General features: G+C 43.5%; 1 long non-coding RNA gene across 1 annotated transcript; it reads right to left on the bottom strand.

Annotated features, from left to right (window-relative positions):
- Window positions 1-1,098: 1,098 nt before the first annotated feature.
- On the bottom strand, window positions 1,099-13,235 carry LOC311596455. Its single transcript, XR_014778849.1, has 4 exons — window positions 12,732-13,235; window positions 12,442-12,569; window positions 2,379-2,466; window positions 1,099-1,386 (listed from the first exon to the last, which is right to left on the bottom strand). It is a non-coding gene; the product is annotated as an uncharacterized lncRNA (long non-coding RNA).
- Window positions 13,236-18,512: the final 5,277 nt, after the last annotated feature.

The raw sequence follows: 18,512 nt of genomic DNA, 5'->3' as shown, positions 1-18,512 counted from the left end.
TCAACCAGTTGTGTTTGATTCTAACCAGGGTCTCTGGGTTGTCTGGTTCCAGGTCTCCCAGGCAGTGAAGGAAACAAATTATTCTTAAGGATAAGCTGCATATCCAGCAGTAGATGGCCAACAGAAAACTAACTTAACAGCATTCCTGGAGCTTCTTTGTCTCATGTGTATGTCAGGGCTCTTCTTCCTTCTCTTTCTCCTTCTCTTTCTCTTTCTTTCTCCTTCTCCTCCTCCTCCTTCTCCTCCTCCCCTTCCTCCTTCTTCCCCTCTCTTTTCCTTCTTTACTTCATTTCTTCCTCCCCTTCTCCCTTTCTTTGTTTTCCTTCCTTCTTTGCTTCCTTTCTTCTTCTCTTTCTTTCTTTAATTTAAAAAAACTTTTAAAAAAAAGATTTATTGATTTATTATTATGTATACAGTATTCTGCTTGCATGTACACCTGCAGGCCAGAAGAGGGCACCAGATCTCGTTATAGATGGTTGTGAGCCACCATGTGGTTGCTGGGAATTGAACTCAGGACCTTTGGAAGAGCAGGCAGTACTCTTACCCTCTGAGCCATCTCTCCAGCCCTTTAAAAAAAATCTTAATTTAAAAAATTTCCTCCTCTTTTTATACTCAGTGTACAGATTCCAAAGACTCGAGTGAAGTGAATCCTTTGTGTATACATTATGGCTTCTGGTTTTGTATTTTTAATGGGATTCCAAGTGTGTGAACTAGTGGGTTGCTGAATCTATAATTGTTTCTTAATCCTTCTATTCGGTTCTTTTCCTTTTAGTTGTTTGTTTTGTCTTATTCCATGGTGTTTGTTTTTATTTTATCTTATTTTATTTCATTATTATCCTTTAAAAACACATTTTTTTCTAATAAGAGACAGAAAGGGTGTGGATCTGGATGGGAGGGGGTGTGGGGAGGAACTGGGAAGAGCAGAGGGAGGGAGACCATCATCAGGATATGTTAAATGAAAAAAATATGTTTTCAATAAAAGAAAAAGAAAGGAAAAAGACAGTAGTGACTGTTTTCAGTTAGAAACTCTTCCTTGCATTTTATCTGTTTATCCCTTGAAGTAGCTCATTGTATCTGCTTAATCACAGTATTTTAAATGCCTTTAGTCTTAAAATTATCTCTAATATTGTTCGCATACAAACACTTTCATCTAATAAAAGGCCACTTTATATTGGGTGTAACACACTCTTTCTTCAGATGTGTATGTTTTGTCCTTATAAATTTTGAAATATCCTTCCTTTTCTTGGTATAACACAGCCAACTGTTTAGCTTTTGTTCTGAGCTCTACATTTGAATCTGCAGAACTTGGAGGAGATAGAGACAGCGTTCATGAACAATCATCTTTTTTATTTTCCAGTGGGAAGCCAGTTCACACAGGGAAGCTTCCTGTATTTGGGAAAAAAAACAATTGATTGATAGAAAAGTTTATATAACAATCTTTTCTTTGCATAATCAAATCTAGCAGTAGCCGAAGGTAATCTAATAGAACTTCAAAAATTTTTCATCACTTCAAAACCGTTTAGTGTGTGTGTGTGTGTGTGTGTGTGTGTGTGTATAATGCAGGTGTGTGTGGGGGTGAGTGTGCATGTGTGTGTGTGTGGAGGAGGCACATGATTCATTCCCAGTGTACAGATTGCAAAGACTTGAGTTGAAGTGAATCATTTGCCCAGAGTTTCTCTCTGATGCTTCAGAGCTGGCATTTGAACCTAATGTTTGACTTTTGACTTCATAAACTACTTTCTTCTCCCTAAATCTGTCTTTTTAGGGAGGGAGCACTTTAGACTTGTTGGTATAGATACTCTCTGCATGTATATGGTCATATGTGTGTACATGTGTACATGCATGTGGAGGCCAGAGGCTCACATGGGTTGTCTTTCTAGGTCACTCTCTGCCTAATTTTATGAGACTAAGTCTCTCACTGAACCTGCTGCTCAGTGGTTGAGCTAGGATGATTGGGCAGTAAGCTCCAGGGATCCTTCTGTTCCCACCTCCCCTGTGCTGGGAATAGGTGAGTTTTGTGTGGGCGATTGAAATAAAACTCAGATACAGATGCTGGGGAAGCAAGAGTTTTTCCTGATGAACCATCTTCACAGCCTTGCTATAGATGATTTCACACTGGGTAATGACTGATCCCAATAGTAGTGACTGCTGGTCCCTAGACACCCAGCCTTAGGGATACCAAAGGGTCACTATGGTAGCTCATGCCTTAATCTCAGCACTTGGGAAGCCAAGGCAAGAGAAATCAAGAGCTTAAAGCCAAGTTTGGTCTACATAAGGAGTTTCAGGCTAGCCAGCACCAGATAGTAAGTCTCTGACTCTAAAACCAATCCCCAAACCACCACCAACAAAAGAAACAAGAAGAAAAGCAAGTGGCTTACTGTCATGTACGTGATGTCCAACTGGAGAGACTCCCACAGGCAAGACAGAGGTGCCACTGGACAGTCAACCCTGGAAGCTGTCTGTGGTCTCAATAAAGAGAATAGGGACTTGGTTTCCCAGAAGCAAAAGGCACCCTTGGTTTCAAATATGTTTTCTATAGGTAGGGATGTGTTTTCTCAAGGGGCTCCTGGGTCTGCGTACCCAGTGATATCATGGGGACTGGAGTCGATGCCTCTCCTCTGAGTAAGTACCAGGATAACAACAGAGGGCGTAGGATGGGGAAGTGACTTCTGAGGAGGAGAGTGTGAGCCCTGCATTGTAATGTTAAATCTTCAAGAGGAACCAGAAGAATGGTTGTGATTTCATGGTTGGACTCTAGGAAAGTCTGGAAGGAACGTGGGGCGGGGGGAGGGGGGCATCCATACACATCGGCTGGGTTGACCTAATGGAACGCATTATGAATGGGCACCACTTGGGTGGTCTCCCTGCCTACAGCTTAGTTCATTATGAATCTTAGGCAGTGCCTACGGAAGCTTCTTTTCCAATCACTGGTTACTTAGAACTTTAGAATAATAGTGAGAAACATCTGCAATGAGTTTTAATTATATAGGAAGTGCTTTTATGTCCTTTATATCATTCAAAATAAGTGGACTTCTTCAGAAGTGCGTGTGTGTGTGTGTGTGTGTGTGTGTGTGTGTGTGTGTGTGTGTGAAAGCTGCCCTCCCAAGCCAATGCAGTAAAGAAACATGGTGCTGATCCTTTTAACTCACAGAAGACAACAATCCCATCCAAAACAACTACAAACCCAGAAACAAAATAAGGTAAGGAACTGAGCGAGCCCACGTTTTGACTCAGCATTTACGTGATCAGCTCTCTGGGTTTTAGTCAGGCAGCTAAGTGTTTAGTGTGAAATCTAGCAGCTTTCCAAGCAGTTGAAAGTAAATCTAATAGAACTTTGGCGTTTTCCATGACTTCAAAGCTGTTCACGGGTGAGTGTGCCCATGCACACTGCCTGTGGGTGTGTGGGCGCCATGGTGTGTCTGCAGAGGCCAGAGCACAACAGAGTCAGTTCTCTCCTTCCATCTTGATGTAGGTTCCTGAGAAGGAGCTCAGGTTGTCAGGTAAAGGCACAGGAAGCTTTTGCCGTCTGAGCCATCTTTCTGTGTCCCTTTTGCCATTTTCTAAGAAGTTAACCAGACTTGCTCATTTTCTGTCTTTCTCTAATAGACTATTGAAACAAAGAAGCCACTAATGATCATTTGGCTGCCATTTTAAGTTGCATCCTCAAAGAAAATCATTCTATTTTTCATTTCTGTTGTTGTGGCAAAACACTCTGGGCAAATCGTCTTCTATTTTAGCCTATACGTCCAGGTCACAGTCAATCATTGAGGGCAGTCAGGCACTTAAGGTAGACACCTGAAAGAACCGCTCACAGTTCAACACGGTTTTACCCCCAGCCGGGGACTCACAGCTGGGACGGTACAGCAGGACCGTGGAGGAATGTTGCTTATGGTCTCATCTTTCTTATAGAATCCAAGACCACCTACCTAGAAATGCCACCAGCGATAGTGGGCTGGACTCACATCAAATCGTAGTCTATACAGGCTGCTGCAGACATGCCCACTGGCCAATCTGATCTCTGTGACCATCAGTCAAGGTCATCCTCTCAGATGGCTCCAGACTGTGTCAAGTTGACAACTAATGTTCGTTTGTACACCCTGGCCCTTGTCAACCTGACACAAGCACAACATTTTTTGAACTGTAACCTTCCAAATCTCACATTAAAATTTTGATATAAGCTCAGCACAAGTTTAAAAGTCCTCTGTAGAGGCAGCACATGCTTTTACCTGCTGAGCCCTCCCCAGCCTCCCAGTCAGGCGTTTAACAGCATCTTTCTTGGCTTTGTACTTTGGATATTTTGGCTCTGATATATTATGGAGAGTCTCTTCAGAGGTCATGTCTGTCTAGGGTTTGAATGTGTTTTGTGTTTTGATATCCATTTTTTCCTCTAGGTTTGAAATTTCTTCTGCCATGAATTTACTGACCACACGTCTATGCCTTTAGAGTTTATCTCCATTCCTTCTTCTGCGCTGTGGGCTCTTAGGTTTGGTCACTCTGAGGAGTGTATCTCAGGGTTCCTGGAGGGTTTGGTCATGTTCACCTCTACCCCCATTACTAATGTCTGAGTGTGCAGTTTTCCCCACACCACATTCCATGCTGACGTCCAGTCTTCTGCTTGCTTTTGGTTAATGATGCTTCCTACTGTTTCTTATTGTTTAAATGTAACCAACTGACTTTCCAGCATTTAGAGCCAAATTTAATCGCTGAATATTTGCTCCATGTTTTAAAATTTCTCCTCCAAATTACAGATCGTCTCATCCTCTTCGCTACCTTTCTTGCAAAAGCCCGAACTGGCTCCTTTGCATCCTTCAGCTGTTCAGCTGAGCCCTCTAAGTGGTTTGATATCTTTTTCTGGCATTTCAGATACCTCATTATCTTTGGTTTCTGATGTTGAAGATCTGTGAACTTGTCAGGATGTCTTGGCGTGTTACTGTCTTCGTCTTGCGGTTGTGGTTCACTGTTGTGTTTTGCACATCTTTTGGGCTGGAGGTGTCCTCCAGTTTTAATTATCCCACTGCTTACTTCTTCTTGTTTGTTTATTTTATATGCTTCATCCAGGCGAATTGTCTTCATTTGATCACTGCTATGGATGGAGTGGGGAGGCCACTGCAGTGACAGACACAGTGGTCTGAACTGGCAGGAGAAGACGCTTGTGTACTCTGCTCGGGTCCCTGACAAGGTTTGGAGACATGGGCACCAACGTAGTTTATGTTGGTAATGTGGTCGTTTGTAGATATTTTTTTAGAGCTAAAGTTATTAATAATTAAGTACCAAGAGGAGGGGGGAATAATTAAAAGGGGGAAAGAGGAAATTGTAAATGAGAAGGTAATTATATGGGCCACGGGTAGGAGAAACAGCAGGAACACAGAGGAAGTGCAGGGAAAGGATAGTTGGAGAGGGCTGCTCAGGCAGGGCACTGCTTGAAAGGCCAGTGGAACAACCCAACAAGTAACAAGAATAAACAAACAAAAAAAAAAGAATGAAATAGGAGGTGCTGGCATCTCAGTCAGTATTTCTTCCTGCCCGGGGTGATGGTGAGGTGGAGTTCTCCCCTCTCCCAGTCTTCTGTAGCACTGTCTGGGAGAACTGTTAGTCTCAGTAATGAAAACACGTTAACCCACAGGTCCAGCTGAAGGGGTCTGCTCTGTGGGAATTCCAGTTCCTGCTGAAATCCTGTGGTCTGAGATTCACTGCCCTCCAGTTACCGGTTTGTCTCTGGTGCTTTGGGGATTTTCTGTCCTCACCAGTGGTTTCCTGTGACTGGTGCTCTGGGGTGTGGAAGACATTTGCACCTAAATTTACCTTTGTCACCAGGTAACAAAAGGCCTCTCTGTGTCTGCACCTGACGAGGAGATCAACACACACAGAAAACAATCCCATGTAGCTCACCAAGACAGTGGGAAGGGTGGTGTCAGGCAGTTGCTTCGTCTTCGGAGAGAACCAGAGACTGGAAAAGCCTAGAGAGTAGTGTAACGTGGTGCAGCTGGGGCTGGCCTGGCTGCTGCTCTGCAGAGTGCAGCCTCCCATGGCCATTGCTTTCTCGTCAGCTTTCTCTCTTACAGGAATATTTCTCTCTTATAGGGATATGGCCTGTTCATATTCTGAGGCCTGTGGCTCACCGTGCTTCACAGTCGTGGCTTCTGAACCACCATCTTACTCAGAAGTTGGTATCATACTATGATTCCATAAAACATTACCGTGGCAGAGGAAGGCTGTGGAAAGTCAGCAAAGGGTTTCTCCGCAGTATTTCTTAAAACTTGCATGCGAACCTATGATTATCTCAACAACATTTCAATTAAAAGAAGGATTAATCAAGACGCTATTTAAATGTCAAAATAATTATTGTGGGTATGGTTAAAATTTATTACACCTGCCAATCTTTTTAATTGAATTTCTACCTATTTTATTGTTTTTTTTAAAGCAAGAGTGAAAGGAGATAGATACGACAGAGAAACCAGCAAAAATTAACAAAAGAAGAATGAAAATAATTAAAAGTGCCTAAGTCCTTTTATGAAGATAAGCAGGAATAGTTTCCTACTATGAAGTGTTTGCCTGTTGTTGACTCGTGTAAATTAGTTGTGTTGGTTTAAATGTGTTCTTATGAACCCGAAGAATAGCCTTGTGAATTAGCCAAAAGTAGCAAGCGCCTGCTTCCCACACCAGTGTTGAAGGCAACGTCTGTCAGTCTTCCCCAGAAAACACAACTGCTGTGCTTTGGGCTGATCAAAACACACACAGCCATAAATGATGCAAATCTGACAAATGAAAGGTTCTGTGCAGGAGCCCCATGCCCCTGTGTGTTGAAGTCCTGGCCTGCCGCACTCCAGAAAACAGGGTCCTTTCAGAAGGGAGGTCAGACTATATCATTGGCCCTAGTCTGACAGGACTTGGGTCCTTCTAAGAAGTGGAAGTTGAGGCACAGACATGCATGGAGGAAAACACCATGTGATTAGATAGAGACCAGGAGCTACTGTGTCACTTTTCCTGAGAAGGCATAAACAAATGTCCAGTTGCCCAAATAGGGCATCTATGATAGAAGAGAGCATAAGAGTCTGTTAAACTGCAGTTACTGATGGCTGTGAGCGTCATGTGAGTTTTGGGAATTGAACCCAGGTCCTCTGGAAGAACAATCAGTTCTTTAAACCTCTGAGGCATCTTCAGTACCTACTCTTTCTTTCATTATCATCCCAAACATGCTACAGAATTAGTTTGCCACTGAGCTATGGTCCCATTATCATTTTCTCTTAAAGAAAGATTACTATAAATCAGCCATGATTTTATTTCAAAGATTTATTTTAAAAATGACCTGAAACAAATAAAAGAGAAAATAAAAGTAATAAGACCATGATAATGAGGCATCCAAAAGGTTTGGGAAGGACAATGACAAATGGACAAACTCAGGCGAGGCAAGTCACATCACCACGGCAGTCACGATAAAATTATGAAACATGACAAGAGGGACATAAATTAGCTGTGTAGTAGGCTTAAGCATGTTCCAAGAAGGCAGTTTGAGTACTTTAAAAAAATGAAGAGTCTTCTTTGGTGGAAAGTACTTAGAAAAATAAAATTTATAACGCCAAGTGCACAGAATCTTCACATACGCAGCGAGAAAAACTTCATGTGTGATAAAAACCTCAGGCTCTAATGTTCTCTGGGTCATGAGGAACCGGCGGGTCTCAGAGTGCTCAAGTCTCTGCAGCGCACAGAGGAGCAGGAGTCTCCCTGAGAGTGTCAAGAGTGTAAGGGCCTTGGAACTAAGGGTCCTCCGTGAGTGTTTGTGCTACTGGAGGGTTCAGAGCAAAGATTTTCAGCCTCCGGGAATCCCAAGAGGCCAGGCTCAGCCACCTGGTGCCAACATGGCAGTTTCAGAGCTCAGCAGTGGGGAGAGCGGAGAGGAGACTGAGAGAGTGTAAACAGAGCAGGTGTACAATGAGGCAGTGGTGCCAGGCTTTCACCTCGGCTTTATTTACCTCCTGGTCCCCAGTGAGGAGCAGGTTCTTCTTAGCAAAACCAGCCCTCAGTGCGCTTCATCTACAGCACAGCTTGTGTGTGTGTCTTTACCTCGGTGGCCGTGCATCTCCTTGCTGTGTCTTGCTGGCTGTGAGGGCAGAGGGAGCTTGCCTGCTCTGCATCTTATTGGCGCTGACTCCCCTAGCCGCACAGATATTCTACAGGGGCATGCAATGTGCTGTTTCTCGGATGGGAAAACTGGGGAGGCATGAGGATGCTTCCGTTTTCCGAGTTGGGCATTGGTTCGCTCCCTTACCCCAGGACAGGATCATCACGAAGTCCTTCTCAGCACTTGGGAGCGCTATGGTGCACTAGCAGCACACACTCAGGCCAGGCTGCTCTCTTGACGGCCCTCTGAAGCAGCTCAGAGCCTGCCCTGCACTGAATCCCATCCTAAGAGGCCATTTGCTTTTTATATGCTTAGCATGCACAGGAGTGTTGGTCTCAACATCTGTTAAAGATGAAACAATGTCCCATAAAAGAAAATTTTTAAAAACTGGCTTGCTAGTCCCTGGTGCCTAAGAATGGGGTCCTATGTGTAAACGAAGTCTTTATAGATATATGAAGTTGAAATGATGTCATTAGGGTGGGCTATGGCTCCACCTTAAGTATATGAAGTTGAAATGATGTCATTAGGGTGGGCTGTGGCTCCACCTTAAGTATATGAAGTTGAAATGATGTCATTAGGGTGGGCTGTAGCTCCACCTTAAGTATATGAAGTTGAAATGATGTCATTAGGGTGGGCTGTGGCTCCACCTTAAGTATATGAAGTTGAAATGATGTCATTAGGGTGGGCTGTGGCTCCACCTTAAGTATATGAAGTTGAAATGATGTCATTAGGGTGGGCTGTGGCTCCACCTTAAGTATATGAAGTTGAAATGATGTCATTAGGGTGGGCTGTGGCTCCACCTTAAGTATATGAAGTTGAAATGATGTCATTAGGGTGGGCTATGGCTCCACCTTAAGTATATGAAGTTGAAATGATGTCATTAGGGTGGGCTGTGGCTCCACCTTAAGTCTTCACCTAACCTTCATGTCTTCTCTGAAGCCTCTGTCCTAAATGGAGTCTCTGAGATGTGTGCCAATTGCTTTCCCTGACAATTCAACCACAGCAAAGTGGCTTTAAAAGGACCATTTCTTTTCCTGACAGTTCGGCAGGTTGGCCACTTGGACTGGGCTCAGGGGCCAGCAGGGATGTTTGCCCAGAGTGCTTTTCCACAGAGGAGATTGCCTGTTTGGGGGCTTCTCGCTTCCTAGCAGGCTAGCTCAAGTTTGAGCCCAAGGTGTCTGGACAGAGCTACATGGTAAGTGTGATAGCCCTTGAGGCTCTTACAGAAGGCCAGGCTAGAGTCAATCCACCCGAAGTGATGGGTCAACGCAAGTCAGAAGCTAAGAGCCAGGGATAAAGGAAGCAGTCTCCACCCCTGGACAGGGGCATAGCCATGAGACCTCATAAGGGGTCTATGGAAATCGAGAGTCATTCATCACACCGTGAGCTACCTGCCTGCCACCAACTCATTTGTTTAATTTTGGCAAATTCCAAACAGTAATTTTATTTAAATATGACAAAATGATTCTAAAATTCATCTTAAGTAATTAAAATTAATATATTTTAAAATTTTTTTGGAAAGAATAATGAGGAAGTCATGCTAATCTGATATTAAAATTTATGAAACAATTATTAAAATGGTGCTGTCCTGGAATAAGATGAAGACTGTTGGAGAGGCCAAGATTCTGAGTGAGGGTGCTGTTTATGTAAAATCTCAAGGTAGCATAAAGAAACCAGTCTAGCTGCTTTTAAGAGGTAAAAAAACAAACAAACAAATAAAATAAAATAAGATAAAATAAAATAAAATAAATAAAAATGCATACAGCTGAGGCGCCACTGAGAGGAAATACAGCCCAGTGTGTGTCTGAGCTCCGCATGAGCAAAGAAGGAGAGTCAATTCCATTACCCGATAACATAAAAACGTGCCTGTGCCCTGAGAGAACCCAGCACTCGGCAAGACAACTCAGAACCGTTGATGTCATCAAGAGAGAAAGAGTTCCACAGTCTAAGTAAGCTATGCAATGCATTAGAAAGTTTCCGAAAGCGTAGCTAAGGGCCAGCATGACGGCTCAGTGGGTAAAGGCGCTTGCTGCTGAGTCTGATCAAACCTCAGTTTGATTCCTGGGACACACACCATAGAAGGAGAGAACGAACTTCTGGAGATTGTGTTCTGACCGCTTCAGACACGCCTCGGTACTAGAGCTTTGTGTGTGATCGTGCGCTTGGGGGCAAAGTTGGTTGAAAACCATGGGTGGGTACAGAGCTGAGTGGGAAACCCTGTGGGCGTGAGAAACTGATCTTGTCTGTTGCCATGAGGTGTGCCATCTTATACCAAAGAAGAAAGTGTCAACTGTGGGTGGAGTTCCAAGTGTTGCTACAGAGTGGGGCAGAACGGTCCTGCTCTCCCCCTTCAACAGGAACAGAGGACATCCTATGGGAGTGGGCCCGTGCTCACTTCTGGAGGCTTATGGATGGAGGAGACGTGCATGCCTACTCTGAGGGTTCCCACTGTGACTGGACCACAGAGAAACCCTTCCTCCGCTGTATACGCGGCTGACCATCCTGGAGTTTATCACGACTAAACGCTTCGGATTAGGTCATCAAATTACAGCACCAGGGAGGCACGTTGAAACCTGCACGGAAAAGCCACACTGGGCCCCTGTCTCAGCTGTGGCCCTCTGGGTGTGCTGTCTGCAATGTGTGTTCCTGTGTGTGTACCGGCCTGTTGATCCAGCGTCATTCTTACCCAAGCCTTTGATCCGCCAAAAGGCACTACAAAGGCCCCAGCCCAGGTAGGGACAATGTGCCTGCGAGGAGCTGAGGGTCCCTGGAGCCCCTTGCTGTGCACTGAGCAGCTAATTGGGCCTTTTCGGGTCAGCAGTTAGCTGGGAGCTATTCAGACCCCGACAGGGCTGCCTTTATCTGCGAACCAGCCCCTTGCTGAACAATAACACCACAGCTAGACCTGCAGACATCCCACGCTGCACAAAGTAGGCCGGAGCTGTCAGCCTGCACAGGGCTCGCAGGCAGTGGGATTATCATGCCCATGCCCAGCAAGTGAGCCCTGCCACTTGGCCTCAGAAGGACCAATGGAGGACAGATGGCACCCCTTTGTGAGAGAAAGGATTGCTCTAGTTTCAACAACTAAAAACAAAATGACAACAACATGTTTGCATATTAGAAGAGTCTACTGTTTATAGTTGCCTCTCAAGCAATGAAAAATATAAAATAGTTCACTTCAAAATGGTATAATACAGCTGTTTAAAAAAAAAAGTATCGAAGTTAAAAGGAAACTAGTTGGAAAAAAAAAAAGGGACCAGGAGGAGCAAGAGGGAATGGATGGAGGGCCAATAGGATCAAATCGAATGTACACACACATGTTGTAATAAACCCATTACAATGTGACGTTAACATGTGATGTGATAATATGTTTTTTAAAGGTTAGGACTTGGGGAAGAGGCAGTCAGGAGAGGAACTGTCTCCATTTTATGCAGTCCCCTCCCCCTGCCCCCCCCCCCCCCCCCGTACCACCAGGGCTGATGATCACGCTTGTGGAAAGCCCCTGGCCTTTCCCAAATGCTCCTTTCCCCTCCCCGGAAATCCTCTCCACAGTGCCATCTTCCTTACACTTTATGGCTGGGTTATGGGTTTACTTTTAATTTGTTTTCATTGTGGGGTGGTGGGTCCTTTGGCCAACATAAGTAAGCAGGCTCTTTCCCAGGTCTGAGCTCAGGCTGTGGAGAGGCTAGGTCCCATTGACCCTGAGCATCCCTTCCTGGACAGGTGCGAGCTCTCATCACCTGGGCAGAGGCACCCAGGTCTGAGTGTGATGACTCTGTAATTTCAGCATTAAAGCACCCTGTATAGTTATGCGGCTTCATTTTTACAGCTGCTTTCTAAGATAATTGATTTGTACTTGTCTCTGTTAGATTTCAGTAATTTGCCTCTCTTTCTTCTTTGGTGTTTTTTCCTTTTTCCTTCTTCCATCTATACTGGAAGAAGGAAAAACAGCCCCACAATGCCCTGGGGCCCTCTGCAGCTGCTGTGCGGCTGGCTGGCTAGGTTGTGTGGAGTGTGGACGTGGGAACTGGGAGCTATTCCGGTTGAGCCATAGCAGTGTTGCCCGCTGCAGGGGCTTAGGAACCCCTTAAAATAGAGCACAGGAAGAGCAGGGAAGTCTGGTGTGGCCCCAGTCCCTCCTGGCAGCCCCTGAAGTGGGGAGATGTCATAATTTGGGGTAAAGGTTTAAGAGGTAGGGGACAGGGGATTTACTGTACAAAATCAATGTGATGTGTACTGACACTGATTTTTCACCAAAAACAAAACAAAACAAAACAAAACAAAAACCTCCCCAAACAAACAAACAAAAAACAAGCACTTACCACTCTGCCACAAGTCTGCAATTCTTTCTTTCTTTTTTCGGGGGGGGGGGTGCACACAAATTTCTGCACCATTGGGTTGACAACTGAGTTGTCCCCCTCCCTCCTGTGATGTCAGTTGCTAGGCCAGCCTGGCAGAGAGAGAGAGGAGGAAAATGAAGCATTTTACCATCGTGCCGGGTGGGGCTGAGTCTGCGCGTCATGTGTCAGAAGCACCGCAGCCCTGCAGATCTCTCCGGATGTACTTTGCTTCTCCTGACACATCCTGAGACTCCTGGGATGCCAGCCCGCACCTGTAGCTCTCCGAGCTGACGGGTGACCAGGCAGCTCAGCAGAGAGGGAGGACTGGGCGTGCTCGGAGAGCTGAGTCCAGCCACTGCCTGGTAGACAGCAGGTCCGGGGCTTCGTGATGACACGCAGTCAGGAGCTCGCTGACAGACAGACCGCTCTGCCATCTCTCTGCTGCCACTGTTTACTCCGCTCGCAGGCTCCGCGGAAGGCTCAGCTGGCACCTGCGTGGCATCTCATAAGGAGCTGGGCTGCCAGGCGTCTCCATGTCATCTCTAAAGGGGCTGGAGGGTGAGAGGAAGGAACAGGAGGAAGCGGTGAGGCACAAAGAGGAAGGCCCACGGAAACAAAGCCTGGCGATCAGCAGAGACAGTCTGGATGGGGCAATTACCGGGACTGGTAAAGGTTGTTTGCTTTCTTCCCATGGTTGCAAAATAAAACATAGATACCTGTGTGTCTACAGTAAGGTTACTTGGCTTTTCTTTTTCCCTTAAACTTCTAATTAATTTTTTAAAATTAATAAATCCTTGCTTTAAGGAGCCAAGGTGTTTTCTTTTTCTTCCTTCCTTCCTTTCTTTTTTTTGGGGGGGTGGGGTGGGGGTGTCTGTATTTATAGTACATTTTAAATAACAAAATTGATGGAAATAACTAAGGGGAAGTTTCTAAACTCTGGCGATTGTGGTAAACAGCCACTGTGCAGAGAGGTGAACAGAGAAGCCAGGGCGGTGGGCCAGAGCAGAGGTGCGAGGGCTGGTCAGCTCCTCAGGTCACTGGAAACGGCCCACTGAGCCTGAGATTTCACATCCTCGCACGTTCTGCTGCCAGTGCCTGTGCATGGCTGCTTGCTGCTTGGGGTAGCTGTACTCCCAGATGCACTGGAGACAGATGTCATCAACAGGGAAAATGCAACCTATGGTCCTGTAGCCCTCTAGAGGTGACATCTACAATGCCACATGGGTGTGGCGTTTTCCCCAGAGCACAGTAATTCTTGCACTTGCTTTATCAGTTGTAGTAGTGTGTCCCTTTGTGACTTAGTGAACCCTGCAAGCTTTCGTTACACAAGTTCCTACAACATATTCGTATACTTATGTGTACATACGGTCATTCAATTTCCAGTTGAAAGTACATGTGTTTTGACAATTCTCAACACTACAGGGTTTTTTTTTTTTTTAATAAAAAAGTCATTTGGGGAAAATGCAATTTGCTAATCACTAATTGTCAGGATCAACTTTTATTTTCTGTGGCTTTTTATCTATTAAAGAGAGCATCAAGCTGACAGAAGCTCTGCAGACTTTTTCTTTGCCACGGACAGTTGGCCTTTGCTCAGGGCTTGGGTTTGCTCCTCGCTAGTGTGCTAACTAAAAATCCCACAAGCGATTGTCTGCGCTCAGTTATTATTTTATGTTTGGGCCTGAAAATAAGAAGTCCACAGTGGCTCTGGGATCATCTTGCGTCTCTGTTCCCGTGGCTTGTGATGGGGTAGCTAGGATCCCTGTGCTCGGTGCTGTGTGGTGGACAAGGCACTGAGAACTTCTGTTCCCTGTATAATTGACGTTACGTATGTCTTTCATGGGAGGAATGCATGGATTGTCGAAGTGTGTGGGAGCTTGACTCCTTATGGCTCTCTGTCGCGGTGCTGTGTCTGGCTGGCCTCACATCTACTAATCCATGGTTGACCAAGTCAACTTAAGCTCCCTCTAACTAGGCATTATCCTGGGACACAATCATCAGTCTCTAGGACATTTAGCATTTTAATGTTTTAATTTGAGAATAGATAATATCTTTAAAACTGTCCACTCATCCCATAGAAAAATATATCTTTGTATTTTTATTTATTAAAGATTTTTTTATGTATTTTGAGGTTTTTAAATGCCTTCAAAAGTTGTAATCGTTTTATTTCTGGTGGCATATGTTAAAACTATGACAGATTTTTTTTCTGGTTATTTTTTTCTTCTAGGGTTTTATAGCTGTAAATAAAGTTTTTTTTTCTTTTTTCAAATTATCTTAAAACTTATCACTCTTTTGGACCCATTCATACTTCTCGACTCTTCCTTTTTTAGTTGATATCATGGGTTTTATTTATTGACAAATATCCATTGAGTAGCCATATCAATAAACCAATATTCACAAAAAATTTTATAACAATTATTTTTCAAAATCTACTATCTATAGCTCCTTCTCATTGCATCAAACCAAAAGAAACGTTCTTTAGTCTGTTTAGCATGGAGACCTTCACACGCAGGTCCTGATTTTAAGTGTTTTACTTGACCTTTGAGAGCACACACTGCTTACCTGATGTGGCTTCATTCACAGCTAGTGGCAAGGAAACAGCCTATCGAAAAGACACAGTCAGAATTGGTGTGGCGTGCGTGCCCACCTCTGCACAGCCAGCTCCTTGTGGGCAGAGCACCCACTGGACTCTACAGTGCCCAGCCCTCAGCGAGTGACCAGGGGATTAGGGTAGAAAGCTCGCCTGCCTCAGAGCACTGGAGAGCAACACAAAGGTGTGAGAACACCTGCTCTCTACAAGTACCTTAATTCGCAATTTTGAGACTATTTCTATAGTAATCGTTTCAATTATATTCCCGAAAATGTTCTCATTATTTATCAGTCAGTTTTGGTAATTTTTCTGCTAGAAAATAGTTCACTTTACAAAAACTTCATTGTTAATGTAAAACTTAAAAATTATTTTCAGTGATTCAAAATATTTTCTGTAGTGAGAACTCCTTTCAACACTCACTTCCTATACTCACAGGTTTGATTGCCTAATATCTAAACACCTTGATAATACCTGTCAAAAATTTGCCTGCACATTTTGTTATTAGAAATTAACTGTTGATGCACCTGGAAAAGCAGCTTCCTCTCTCGGCTTTTGATTTATCAATCAGATTAATCTTCATTTTCTGTCTTCTGACTTCCTGCCTTGCCCTTGAGAATCTATGGAGCCAAACATTTAAATAATTTATTTTCACCTTTCCTTGTTTAAAAATTAAAGTGCCATGTCTACAAATTTTCCTTTGACTCCACCTTTGACAACCTGGCACAAACTTTCCATTATCATTCATTTTAAGGAGCCTGGGGTGATTTGATGGCTTCTGAGTCTGGGGTATTTGTTAACTAGACACTCTGCCTTTGTTAAAGCTTTTAAAACTGGGTTTAAAGTTATTGCCTCACCAGCAGGGAAGGTGGTGTAATTTTGAGAGTGTTTTAAATCTCTGGAAACATATTTCAAAATTGACACATAGATCTTCTCCAAATATATATAGACATACCTTTTCTAGCTCACTCATTAAATACAAACCAAAACGCTCTGAAATCACATACGTGAAATGAACAGGAAAACTCTGAACCTTAAAGCGAGGCAGAGAAGTTGTAGACCTTGGTGCCCAGGGACAGTCTGCTCTCTCAGGGCAAAAGTGGGGAGCAGAGACGTTTAGACCTCTCTCTCAGCCCACTCCAGCAAGACACACAGACAGAAGGCAAGTATTGAGCCAGCAATGGTCCTTCTTCAGCATGGTGCCTGTCAGGCCAATGTCCTGGTGAGAGCGTAAATGTGAGGCTGGACTTCCTGGTGGGTGTTAGCAGAAGAGGCACTACTGAGGCCTGTGCAATGGCAGGTAACATCACTTCACCAAGCCTAGTAACCCAAGTTCAATCCTTGGAAGGAGAGAATTAGGAGCTAGGAGTTGTTTTCCGGCCTTCACATGTGTGTTAACACACACACACACACACACACACACACACACACACACACACACAGAGACAGAGAGGCAGAGACACAGAGAGAGTCACACACACACACACACACACACACACACACACACACACACACACACAGAATAAATATAATAAAAGAAGTTTATAAAAAGATCACTGTCAAACTAGAATCCAATATTTAAGAAAATATTTTTCACCTCACCTTCTCTGATGGGCAGGGTCGGGTGGGACTGGAGTTGAGGAGGGAGGGAGCTACGATCGGAATGTGAAGGGAATAAACAAATAATTTTTAAAATTAAAAAAAGGAAAAGAAGAAAATATTTTTTATGAATGGTGGAAAAGTTAACATATATTTGGATGAAGGAAAACAAAAAAAAATGTCATCTAAGCTATGATGGTATGGCCACAGGAACTTCTGTAAGCAGAAGGTGAAAGATATGTAAGGAATCTGAATATCTGGAATTAAAATCAGGGAAGAGTGAGCACACAAGTGAACAGCAGATATTGTTTTTCTTCATGAGTTTTCAAACACATGTGACTATTGATGCACAGACCATAATATTATCTAACATGGGCTTAGTGAACACAGAGGAAAAACTCAATGCCACAGACTATAATACTATCTAACGTGGCTTGATGAACACAGAGGAAATAGTGCCACAGACCATAATACTACCTAATGTGGGCTTAGTGAACACAGAGGAAATACTCAATGTCACAGACCGTAATACTATCTAACGTGGATTTAGTGAACACAGAGGAAATACTCAATGCCACAGACCATAATATTATCTAATGTGGGCTTAGTGAACACAGAGGAAATAATGCCACTATGAATAGTGAAGAGTAGAGGGACCACAAAAGAGATCATTTCTACATGTCAATCTTACTATAAATGTTGACACCACAGACTGTGGAACATTCTTAACATATCACATCTAGAGCAGCCACTTAAAATCTTCACAAAGAGATACACTCAAAACTATTGCAGATGAATTAAATATAATCTAATAATATGCAGGGAAGCAGAAAAAATAAAACAGAGAAGCTCCAAGTAGACCATACAAACTACAATAAAAATAACATCATCCATATATTAACAACGTATTATTAATTGATAATTAGTTTAATAAATAATTAAAAGTGTTACAGTAATGAATAAGATTTGAATTCAAAGAGTAAAACACAGGTTGACAGAATGAATTAAAAACAACCGAACTACATGTAGTTCAACTGTATGAATCTCCATGTAAAGACCAGGATATATGAAGGCTGAAACTAAAAGGGTATAAGATGTATACCATGCATGCATGATTCAAAAGAGCCAAGAATGACCAAATCCTTAATAAATTGTATTTTAGAGGGAGGTAAATTACCAGAATAGAGGGGAGACACTGAACATGAGGAGGTCAGTCCCCCAGAGACATAAAGCTGTCCTAGGGGACATTCAAGGTCAGAGCTACAAACCCAGTAGAATGAAGGAAGAAAGACAGGCAAACTTGTAAGCCTATTGGAGAAATCAAAGTGTCTTTCTCAATAATTATTGGGATAACCAGAGAAAATATCAGCAAGACTATATGGAACACCTCAACAGCACTACCTCCTAACAGAATCTAACCAGCATTACTGGCTTCCAACACATTCACACAAGGACTCTCTAATACCATTACTCAAATATCCATAGTGTTAAAGTACTGAAAGCCCACAGAATATGTTCTTACTATAGAGGGATAGCATGAAAGACCAATAACACACCGATGATGCGAAATCCCCAATAACGTGAAAAGTAGCACTACACCATATCAGGTGCCTTGACACAAAGAAAAATGAAGTTCAAGTACCCTAAAGAAAAGTGGAAAGAATGCCCCAACTACAAAAGCCGTGGGATGCAGCTAAGGCTGGATAGAGGGGAAAATTCATTGTACATAGTGTGCACCTAGGCAGAGAAGAAACTTCGGATAGCCTGAGCACTAGAAAAAGAGAGAAACATAAATAAACAGATCAAAGAAAAAACAGAAGAATGGAAGTAATGAAAGAAGCCAGAAATCAATGAAGTTTAGAATAGGAAA

Source organism: Acomys minous (genome assembly GCF_964271855.1).
Source record: "Acomys minous genome assembly, chromosome: 4".
Classification (NCBI taxonomy): domain Eukaryota; kingdom Metazoa; phylum Chordata; class Mammalia; order Rodentia; family Muridae; genus Acomys; species Acomys minous.
The sequence above is the reverse complement of the archived record's forward strand: the minus strand, read 5'-3'. Positions and strand labels throughout refer to the sequence as shown.